This window comes from Solanum stenotomum, chromosome 1, assembly GCF_019186545.1.
Source record: "Solanum stenotomum isolate F172 chromosome 1, ASM1918654v1, whole genome shotgun sequence".
Lineage (NCBI taxonomy): Eukaryota > Viridiplantae > Streptophyta > Magnoliopsida > Solanales > Solanaceae > Solanum > Solanum stenotomum.
The window spans coordinates 51,182,331-51,192,404 of record NC_064282.1 but is presented as its reverse complement, the minus strand read 5'-3'; the positions used below and the strand labels follow the sequence as shown (position 1 = coordinate 51,192,404).

Sequence of the window (10,074 nt, the reverse complement as noted above, 5' to 3'; positions counted from 1 at the left end):
CATCTTATACATTTTTTTTGGTATTATATCTATATTGTGATCTGTTGAATTGATCTTATACCTATTTAGTTATATTGCTCTCAATATTACTTAATGATAAGAAATCTGTGCTCGACATTTGTTTTTTTTAAAAAAATCTAGTCAATCTGCCACATTTTACTTTTAAAAGGCCTCGAGATACTGAATACAAGCAAATAAAGCATAAAACAACCATAGCTACATCAGGGGAGCGAATGTTATCACATACACGTTTTTGTGAAAGAGTCAGAATATCAAAAAGGGTATTCACACACAAGGTAAGTTATTTTTAAGTTTCATAAAGAGTAGTTTACACATGAAAGTATGAAATAAATAGCGGCATAGGCTTTCAATGCTCATAAAGTGTATCTGGCAGCACTTCTAGAGGTGATAGCATTTACAAATGATGATACATCCAACTCCAAATTAAATATCTTGTAGTGTTTGTGAATCTGGCCTGGTATATTCTTTTTTCTAATTCCATCAAGTCAATTTCGTTGTCCTTTATGAATTTTTCTATGACTACTCATCAGTCGATAACTCAGGCATGTTGCCAAGATGTAGCTTGTGTTGTCTGTGATACCACATCTTTAAAAGACTTCAAAATATGCTAAAATCTCAAGTAGTTGTAAATATGTTCAGAATGGAGGGTTCACGAAGTCAGTGAATCTCGTGATTTATCTACAAATGTCTTGTGTGCTACTGTCAAAACAGGAAAAAAAACATCTAGGATAAGTGATGCATTCAGAGATGCTACTTCTTACTCTAGTGTTGCAGACTGCATTATGTCTGGTAGTTCTTCAAAATTACAAAAAATGTTGAAAAGGGAAAGAAAAAGGGTGGTTCTAATTACTTTGAAGCCTTCATTGCAATTTAGGTGATATATTGTGTAAACATTAGTCGTTCTTGAATTTTAAAGACCAGAGAGTAATTGAAATAGTATTAGTTTTTTTAAAGTATGTGTAGTTGTAGATGGTGTAAGAGAAAAGGCTCAAAATAGTCTATTATTTATGGACTAGGCTCAAAATGATCCTATTTCTTTCATATGGAGCTAGTCCCTATTCTTTGATAAAATAGTTTAGTCCTAACTTTAAGAGTAAAGGCTCAAAATAGTCCACTATCTTTGGACTTAGGCTTAAAATTATCCCATTTATTTTCCAGGAGCACTAATAATCCTTATTCTTTGTTAAAGTGGTGGACTTTCAGTCATAATCCTAATCATCATGAAACTTTTTACTAGTCATAGCCCTCTCATGTGTTTCTCCTAATCTCTAACCTCCGTTCTCTTCCCTCTTAACTCATACCAGTTGTAGCAAAACATATACATGTAAAACTAGAGATATACAGTAATCTTGTTTGTACCTTCTTTTGGTCTCGATCCTCCCTTAAATCGTTTTCTTCCACATGATCAGCTCGTGGATTTTCAACCAGATAAGTCTTAGTGAACTTCTCCAAGAGCTAGGACCTATGTAATAAAGGAAAATAGAAGCGTTTTTTTTAGACTGTCTATAGAGAACTTTTAGTATTATGTTTCTTCAGTCTTTGGACTTTAAATGTTTATAAACATAATCTTCCTAGTCTTCATAACAAGTTGAGGACTATTGGTTTCTCACCTACAATTACTTAGTATGTAAATATGTTTCTGGCTAAATGTTTCGATGTTCATTATACCAGCAAGGCTTGTTGTTATTGGGTAATTATTCAATTGACCGAGTGATAGCTAGTACAAGTCAAAAGTTGTAAATTGAGCCTCTGTCAATTTATACATGGATTAGTATGACTACATTTAGTAGAAAATAAAGTATCTTAACAAAAGTATATAATTCTCTGTTGAAGATCTTTTATAGATGAAGCTTATTAGCATACAACTAAAAAGTGATTTGCAGGATGCATGCCCCTTGAACTTCATACATTCCCAATAAGATTGACATCATTACAAATTTTTATTTTATTTGATTGTTGTTGTCGTCAACGTTTAGTAGTTTGAATATCAAACATAATATCTGCAAATGATTGATAAGACTATTCTTCCATGAATATTAGCGTAAATATTGGACATACTCTTGGTTGATGTAATTTACTCAAGCAAACAGAGACTGACTGTTTATAAAATAACTATTTAAACACCTATTCTTTGCTTACACTATTTCGTCCTCTTCATTTCTCACACTTGGGACTTGTTCCAGTTTCTAAAAATCCATGGACAAGAGCTTATCATGGTTGCCAAGTTCTTGTTCTCTCTTTCAGTAGACGCCATTTAAATGGACTGATCTATAAAGATAGAACAAGAACAAAAATACTACCTCATTTATTGGGACTAGCTTCATTGAAAATTCTAGGGCACATTTGCAACGTTCTTGCTTTCATCCACAGCAGGTAGGTTTTATCTCTGTTAAAAGATAAGGGTGTTAAAGTTAGGACTGAAAGTGCACCATTTTATCAAAGAATATAGACTATTAGTGCTCCATATGAAAGAAATAGGATCATTTTGAGCCTAGTCCATAGATAATAGACTATCCACATTTATCTTTTAACATAGACAAAACCTACCTGTTGTGGATGAAAGCAAGAACTTTGCAAATGTGCCCTGGAATTGTCAATGAAGCTAGTCCCAATAAATGAGGTAGTATTTTTGTTCTTGTTATATCTTTATAGATCAGTCCATTTAAATGGCATCTACTGAAAGAGAGAACAAGAACTTGGTAACCATGACAAGCTCTTGTCCATGGATTTTTAGAAACTAGAACAAGTCCCAGTGTGAGAAAAAAAGAGGATGAAATAGTGTAAGAAAGGAATATGTGTTTAAATGAACAATCAGTCTCTACTGTTTGATCGAGTAAATTACATCAAACAAAGAGAATGTCCAATATTTACGCTAATATTCATGGAAGAATAGTCTTATCAATCATTTGCAGATCTTAGGTTTGATATTCAAACTACTAAACGTTTACGACAACAACAATCAAATGTACTAAAAATTTGTAATGATGTCAATCTTATTGGGAATGTATGAATTAAGTTCAAGGGGCATGCATCCTGCAAATCACTTTCTAGTTGTATGCTAATAAGCTTCATCTGTAAGAGATCTTTATCAGAGAAATATATACTTTTGTTAAGATATTTATTTTCTACTAAATGTAGTCATACTAATCCATGTATAAATTGACAGAGGCTCAATTTACAACTTTTGACTTGTACTAGCTATCACCCAGTCAATTGAATATCTACCCAACAATAACAAGCCTTGTTGGTATAATGAATTTCGAAACATTCAGACAAAAACATATTTACATACTAAGTAATTGTGGGTGAGAAACCAACAGTCCTCAACTTGTTATGAAGACCATGTTTATAAACATATAAAGTCCAAAGACTGAAGAACCATAATACTATTAAAAAAAGTTATCTACGCAGTCTAAACAAAACGTTTCTATTTTCCTTTATTACATAGGTCCTAGCTCTTGGAGAAGTTGACTAAGACTTATCTAGTTCAAAATCCACGAGCTGATCATGTGGAAGAAAACGATTTAAGGGAAGATCGAGAACAAAAGAAGGTACAAACAAGATTATTGTATATCTATAGTTTTACATATATATATATATTTTTCTACAGCTGGTATTAGTTAAGAGGGAAGATACCGGAGGTTAGATATTAGGAGAAACACGTGAGAGGGTTATGACTAGTAAAAACTTTCACGATGGTTAGGATTATGACTGAAAGTCCACCACTTCAACAAAGAATAAGGATTATTAGTGCTCATGAAAAAGAAATAGGATAATTTTAAGCCTAAGTCTAAAGATAGTAGACTATTTTGAGCCTTTACTCCATTTTATCATTTTATTTGGTTGACTCTATATTCATGTACTTCGCATATTTGTTCTCGGGTATTATTGAGAATATGGATGAAGGCAGTAACTGTAAGGTGCAATGAGGTTGGCATGTTTCATTTTCCAATTATTTTATGCAGTGATGCTGAATCAATATCACATAATGACCTGTTGTTACTTTCAAATAAAGAGGTACCCTTATTCTATTAACTTTCTATATGCTTTTCACTTATTTACTTTTATTGAGTTTGAGAAACATGCATGAAATTTGTGTCCCATTTGTCCTACTTAATTTTGAATACAAGCACTATATTGTGATTACCGTACATCATCGTTTTCTTTCTGAGGTCTCTTCGGTTTTTGGGTGCTTGTGGTGATATATTTGTAGTTTACGTAGTCTGAAATCTTGTTGGCTTCCTTGTAGCAGTGACAAAAGTCGACAGAAACATTCTTGATTCTAACATTAATGTCATAAATTATCGTCTTCAATTTAAAATTTGTGGTGTCTTTCATATTTAGCATGTTTGTAATCACCAAAGAATCCATCTCCATAGTGTATTTCTCGAAGGCCTTCTCTTCACGCCATCGACAGAAAATCTAGCACCTGCTACTTTAAAATATTTATTGTTGCTACATGTGACTGGTTTAGAAAACACCATGATGAAGTTACTATCTTTGAATACACCTCATATCCCTGACTTTCCTTTTTCTTTGGTGTAACTACCATCAATATTCAGTTTGTAATCACGTGGTGCAGGTTTCTGGCATGTAGTTTGTTTGATAGTAACCACAAGTTGAAGCCTCAGGTGTGACATACATTAGGCCAGTTTGCTCAGATATGGAAAGTAGGATACATTGCGTTGCATAACAATCATACTGTTCCAGATAACTTTGCATTTCATTTTCCTGGGGAACTTGTTCTAATCCCCAACCTACATGTTGTCTACTTCTTCCATATTTACCAGCTGTTAGAATAGAAATAAGTATTTCCTACTTAGAATAGAAATAGGAATAGGAATAGGAATAGGAATAAGAATAGGAATCCTAGTTGGAAAAGGATTCCAATGTAGTGTCTATATATAAATAGGGTCTCAATGTAACTATTTAGATACACAATTCAATAATATTTTTCGTATATATTTCTCACATGGTATCAGAGCATTGGTGAGAACAAACAAGTCATCGTATGTCTATGTCAATTTTCGGTGACTGTTGGGTCTGATTTTGTTATTCTTTTTTCTTTCTGTGGGTGTTGTGCGAAAACCAACACCACCACGAGGCTCGGAAAGCCCCCGCGCCAAATCCCAGCCAAAACCACCAGAAAAAATCACCCCACGCGCTCTCACACGCCGATCGAAGGTGGTAGTTTCCGGCGAGATCTGGCTCACGCGCCGGCGCGTGAGGGCTTTTCTGATCATTTTTTTTGATAATTTTTTTGACAGTTGGGGTCGTCCAGCCATTCCGACCAGGCCCATACTATTTTTGACCAGATCTGATCGCCGAAATTAGGGTTTCAGCTATTTCCAGGAAGTTTCCTTCAACTTTTCTTTGAGATTTGAATTTGTCGACAATCAGATCTCAATAATCAAGTTTTTTTTTATTGTTTCCAAGACAAATTTAGCATAATCTTTTGGGTGTGATGTTTTTGGTTCTAAAAAAATGGGGATTGGAAGTTCTAGCCCTATAATCACTTTAGAACTTTTATTGGGAAGTTCAAACTATTTATCGTGGGCTTCCTCGATTGAGCTGTGGTGCAAGGGTCAAGCTATTACTTTAGCCAATGGGATCCAAACAAACCCAAAAAGGGTTGGAAAAGCCAAACCCCTATCTTCTGTCACCCTAGACTCTGTTCTTTATGGCCCTGGTTCTCCTTTTAATCTAGCATCTGTTAGTCGTTTGACGAAAGCCCTACATTGTAGCATAACTTTTTTCGATGATTTTTTTCTCATGCAGGACCGCAGTACGGGACAGATGATTGGAACATGACATGAATCACAAGGCCTTTACTATCTTACCTCTTCAAATTCCTTAGCAACATGGTCCGTTACAGATTCCCCAGAACTAATTCACAAACGTTTGGGACATCCGAGTCTATCCAAACTGCAAAAGATGGTGCCTAGTTTGTCTAGTTTATCCACATTAGATTGTGAGTCGTGTCAACTTGGGAAACACACTCATGCTACGTTTTCTCGTAGTACTGAGGGTCGTTCAGAGTCTATTTTTTCATTAGTTCATTCTGATATTTGGGGTCCTAGTAGAGTCAGTTCCACCTTAGGATTTCGTTATTTAGTTAGTTTCATTGATGATTATTCAAAATGTACTTGGGTTTTCTTAATGAAAGATCGTTCTGAGTTATTTTCTATTTTTAAAAGTTTCTTTGCTGAAATACAAAATCAGTTTGGTGTTTCTATTCGTACTTTTCGTAGTGATAATGCCTTAGAATACTTATCCTCCCAATTTCAAGAGTTTATGACTCACCAAGGCATTATTCACTAGACTACTTGTCCATACACCCCTCAACAAAATGGTGTAGCTGAAAGAAAAAATCGGCATCTTATTGAGACCGCTCGTACTCTTCTCCTTGAATCCAATGTTCCACTGCGTTTTTGGGGAGATGCAGTTCTTACGTCTTGTTATTTGATAAATAGAATGCCCTCTTCTTCTATTCAGAATCAGGTTCCACATTCCATATTGTTTCCTCAGTCACATCTCTATCATACCCCTTCTCGTGTCTTTGGGAGCACATGCTTTGTTCATAACTTAGCCCAAGGAAAAGATAAATTAGCTCCTCGTGCCCTCAAATGTGTCTTTCTTGGTTACTCTCAAGTCCAAAAAGGGTACTGTTGTTATTCACATGATCTTCATCGATACCTTATGTCCGCTGATGTTACATTTTGAGTCTCGGCCTTACTATACATCTTCTGATCATCCTAATGTCTCTATGGTCTTACCCATACCTCAGGTTTTACCTGTGCCAACCTTTGAGGAATCTACGGTTACTTCTATATCTCCAATTGTAGTGCCACCACTACTAACTTATCATCGCCGTCCACATCCAACCCTAGTCCCAGATGATTCACGTCATGCGTCGGACCCTGCTCCTACTGCAGACTTGCCTCCTCCTAGCCAACCGCTTACACTTCTAAAAGGTATACAATCCACTCGAAATACTAACCCACATTATACCTTCTTAAGTTATCATCGTCTATCATCACCCCATTATGCATTTGTGTCGTCTTTGTCCTCTATTTCCATTCCTAAGACTACAGGTGAAGCACTTTCTCATTCTGGATAGAGACAGGCTNAAATACTAACCCACATTATACCTTCTTAAGTTATCATCGTCTATCATCACCCCATTATGCATTTGTGTCGTCTTTGTCCTCTATTTCCATTCCTAAGACTAAAGGTGAAGCACTTTCTCATTCTGGATAGAGGCAGGCTATGGTTGATGAGATGTCTGCTTTACATAAGAGTGGTACTTGGGAGCTTGTCTCCCTTCCTGCAGGTAAATCTACTGTTGTTGTCGTTGGGTTTATGCAGTCAAAATTGGTCCAGACGGTCAGGTTTATCGACTTAAGGCTCGCCTTGTTCCCAAAGGGTATACTCAGATATTAGGGCTAGATGATAGTGACACTTTCGCTCCTATGACTAAAATTGCATCTGTTCGTCTTTTTCTATCTATGGTTGTCGTTCGTCATTGGCCTCTTCATCAGTTCGACATTAAGAATGCTTTTCTGCATGGTGATCTTGAGGAAGAAGTCTATATGGAGCAACCACCTGGTTTTGTTGCTCAAGGGGAGTCTAGTAGCCTTGTATGTCGATTGCGCAGGTCACTCTATAGTCTAAAACAGTCTCCTCAAGCTTGGTTCGGAAAGTTCAGCACAGTAATTCAGGAGTTTGGCATAACTCGTAGTAGAGCTGATCACTCTGTGTTTTATCGGCATTCTGCACCAAGTCGATGTATCTATTTGGTTGTTTACGTTGATGATATTGTTATCACCGGTAATGATCAAGATGGTATCACCGATTTGAAGCAACATCTCTTTAAGCACTTCCGAACTAAAGACCTTGGTAGATTGAAGTATTTCTAGGTATTGAGGTTGCTCAGTCTAGATCAAGTATTGTTATTTCTCAACGCAAGTATGCCTTAGACATTCTTGAGGAGACAGGAATGATGGGATGTAGACCTATTGACACTCCTATGGATCCGAATGTTAAACTCCTTTCAGGACAGGGGAGCCACTTAGTAATCCTGAAAGGTATAGACGGCTTGTTGGAAAGTTGAATTATCTCACAGTGACTAGACCTGACATCTCTTTTCCTCTTTTCCTGTGAGTGTTGTAAGTCAGTTTATGACTTCCCCTTGTGATAGTCATTGGGAAGCAGTTGTTCGTATTCTGCGATATATAAAGTCAGCTCCCGGTAAAGGACTACTCTTTGAGGATCAAGGCCATGAGCATATCATTGGATATACAGACGTTGATTGGGCAGGATCACCCTTTGACAGACGTTCAACATCCGGATATTGTGTTTTAGTAGGAGGTAATTTGGTGTCGTGGAAAAGTAAGAAATAGAATGTGATTGCTCGATCTAGTGCAGAATCAGAATATCGAGCAATGGCGACAGCAACTTGTGAGCTAGTTTGGATCAAACAGTTGCTGGGAGAACTAAAATTTGGCAAAGTTGATCAGATGGAACTTGTGTGTGATAATCAAGAGGCTCTTCATATCGCATCAAATCCAGTGTTTCATGAAAGGACTAAGCACATTGAGATTGACTGTCAATTTGTCAGAGAAAATATACTCTCGGGAGATATTGTTACGAAATTTGTGAAGTCAAATGATCAGCTTGCAGATATCTTCACCAAGTCCCTCACATGTCCTCGTATTAATTACATCTGTAACAAGCTAGGTACATATGATTTGTATGCACCAGCTTGAGGGGGAGTGTTAGAATAGAAATAAGTATTTCCTACTTAGAATAGAAATAGGAATAGGAATAGGAATAGGAATAAGAATAGGAATCCTAGTTGGAAAAGGATTCCAATGTAGTGTCTATAAATAGGGTCTCAATGTAACTATTTAGATACACAATTCAATAATATTTTTCGTACATATTTCTCACACCAGCAAATAAAGATGGATGCATTTTGAAAGAATTATTTTGTTGTCATTATTTTTGGTATTCTGCTTCCACCGGTTCTGTAACACTCATGGTTTCATTATGAATAATACCAAGTGAAGCTTCGATGTATATCCAAATTTGGTTAGTTGCTTCCCCTTGAGTAAAAGTGTGTTGAATATAATCTCTAACAAGATTAGCTCAAAAATAGAAGTAAACAGAAGAGTGAATCCCAAATCTTGATAATGCATCATTGAAAGAGGCTTCCCGTGACGAAGTCTCCAGGCCAGAAAAGAGATTTTGAAAGGAATTGACTTACGCCATAACTTGTTTAGGAAATTATCCCCCTTTCTAATATTCTGGATAAATACAAAGTTGATTTGTTAGACTAATGATCATCCTCGGTACATTTCCTAATAGTTGCATCCCCTTGTTCAACTGGTATAATGTTAATGTTCATCTCTTCTTGTACATTACTGATAGGTAAAATACAAGATTGAGTTCGTTCATCCCATTTTTCATTCAACATAAAGTCTTTGACGCATAGTTTAGCAAGTAGTCATCAAAAGAAACAGTAGGAAGAAGAGCCAATGGACCATTGTTTGTCTAACATTCCCACCAAAACGTGAAATGACCATTGTTGATATTCCACTTGATATGTTCTTTTGCTTTGTTCGTTGACCATACCAAGATTTTTCAAGCTTGAAAATTGGTAGCAAAATTCTTTGTCCATTAAGTTTTGATCCGCACAAAAGGTGTAACGATATCGCCAGGAATCCATTTATTTTGCACAACATGCTTGTTAGCACAATATTTTCTTTTCAGCCGATAAAGAGAATTTGGTCTCAATATCCACCACTTATAGGTAGAAATAGTGGTATTCTTGATTTTGGTTCCTTATATATGAAAACCGTATTAAGTTGTGCTAGATATGCTTTATGTTTCTTAAGGTGAATGTAATTATTCGTGCTAGTGAAACAGTTTGGTAAGTTATTCATAATAGAGATGCATCAATTATGCATATTCCCTGCAAAAGACTAGCTGATATAGATGATTTGCAGAACATATGTCTCAATCATCACTATTAAACAAACTATAGTAATT

At 36.0% G+C, this 10,074-nt stretch overlaps 1 pseudogene; it reads right to left on the bottom strand.

The window, feature by feature from the left end:
• Positions 1-374: 374 nt before the first annotated feature.
• LOC125854112 (uncharacterized) lies at positions 375-5,264 on the bottom strand (annotated as a pseudogene).
• Between the last annotated feature and the right edge of the window lie 4,810 nt (positions 5,265-10,074).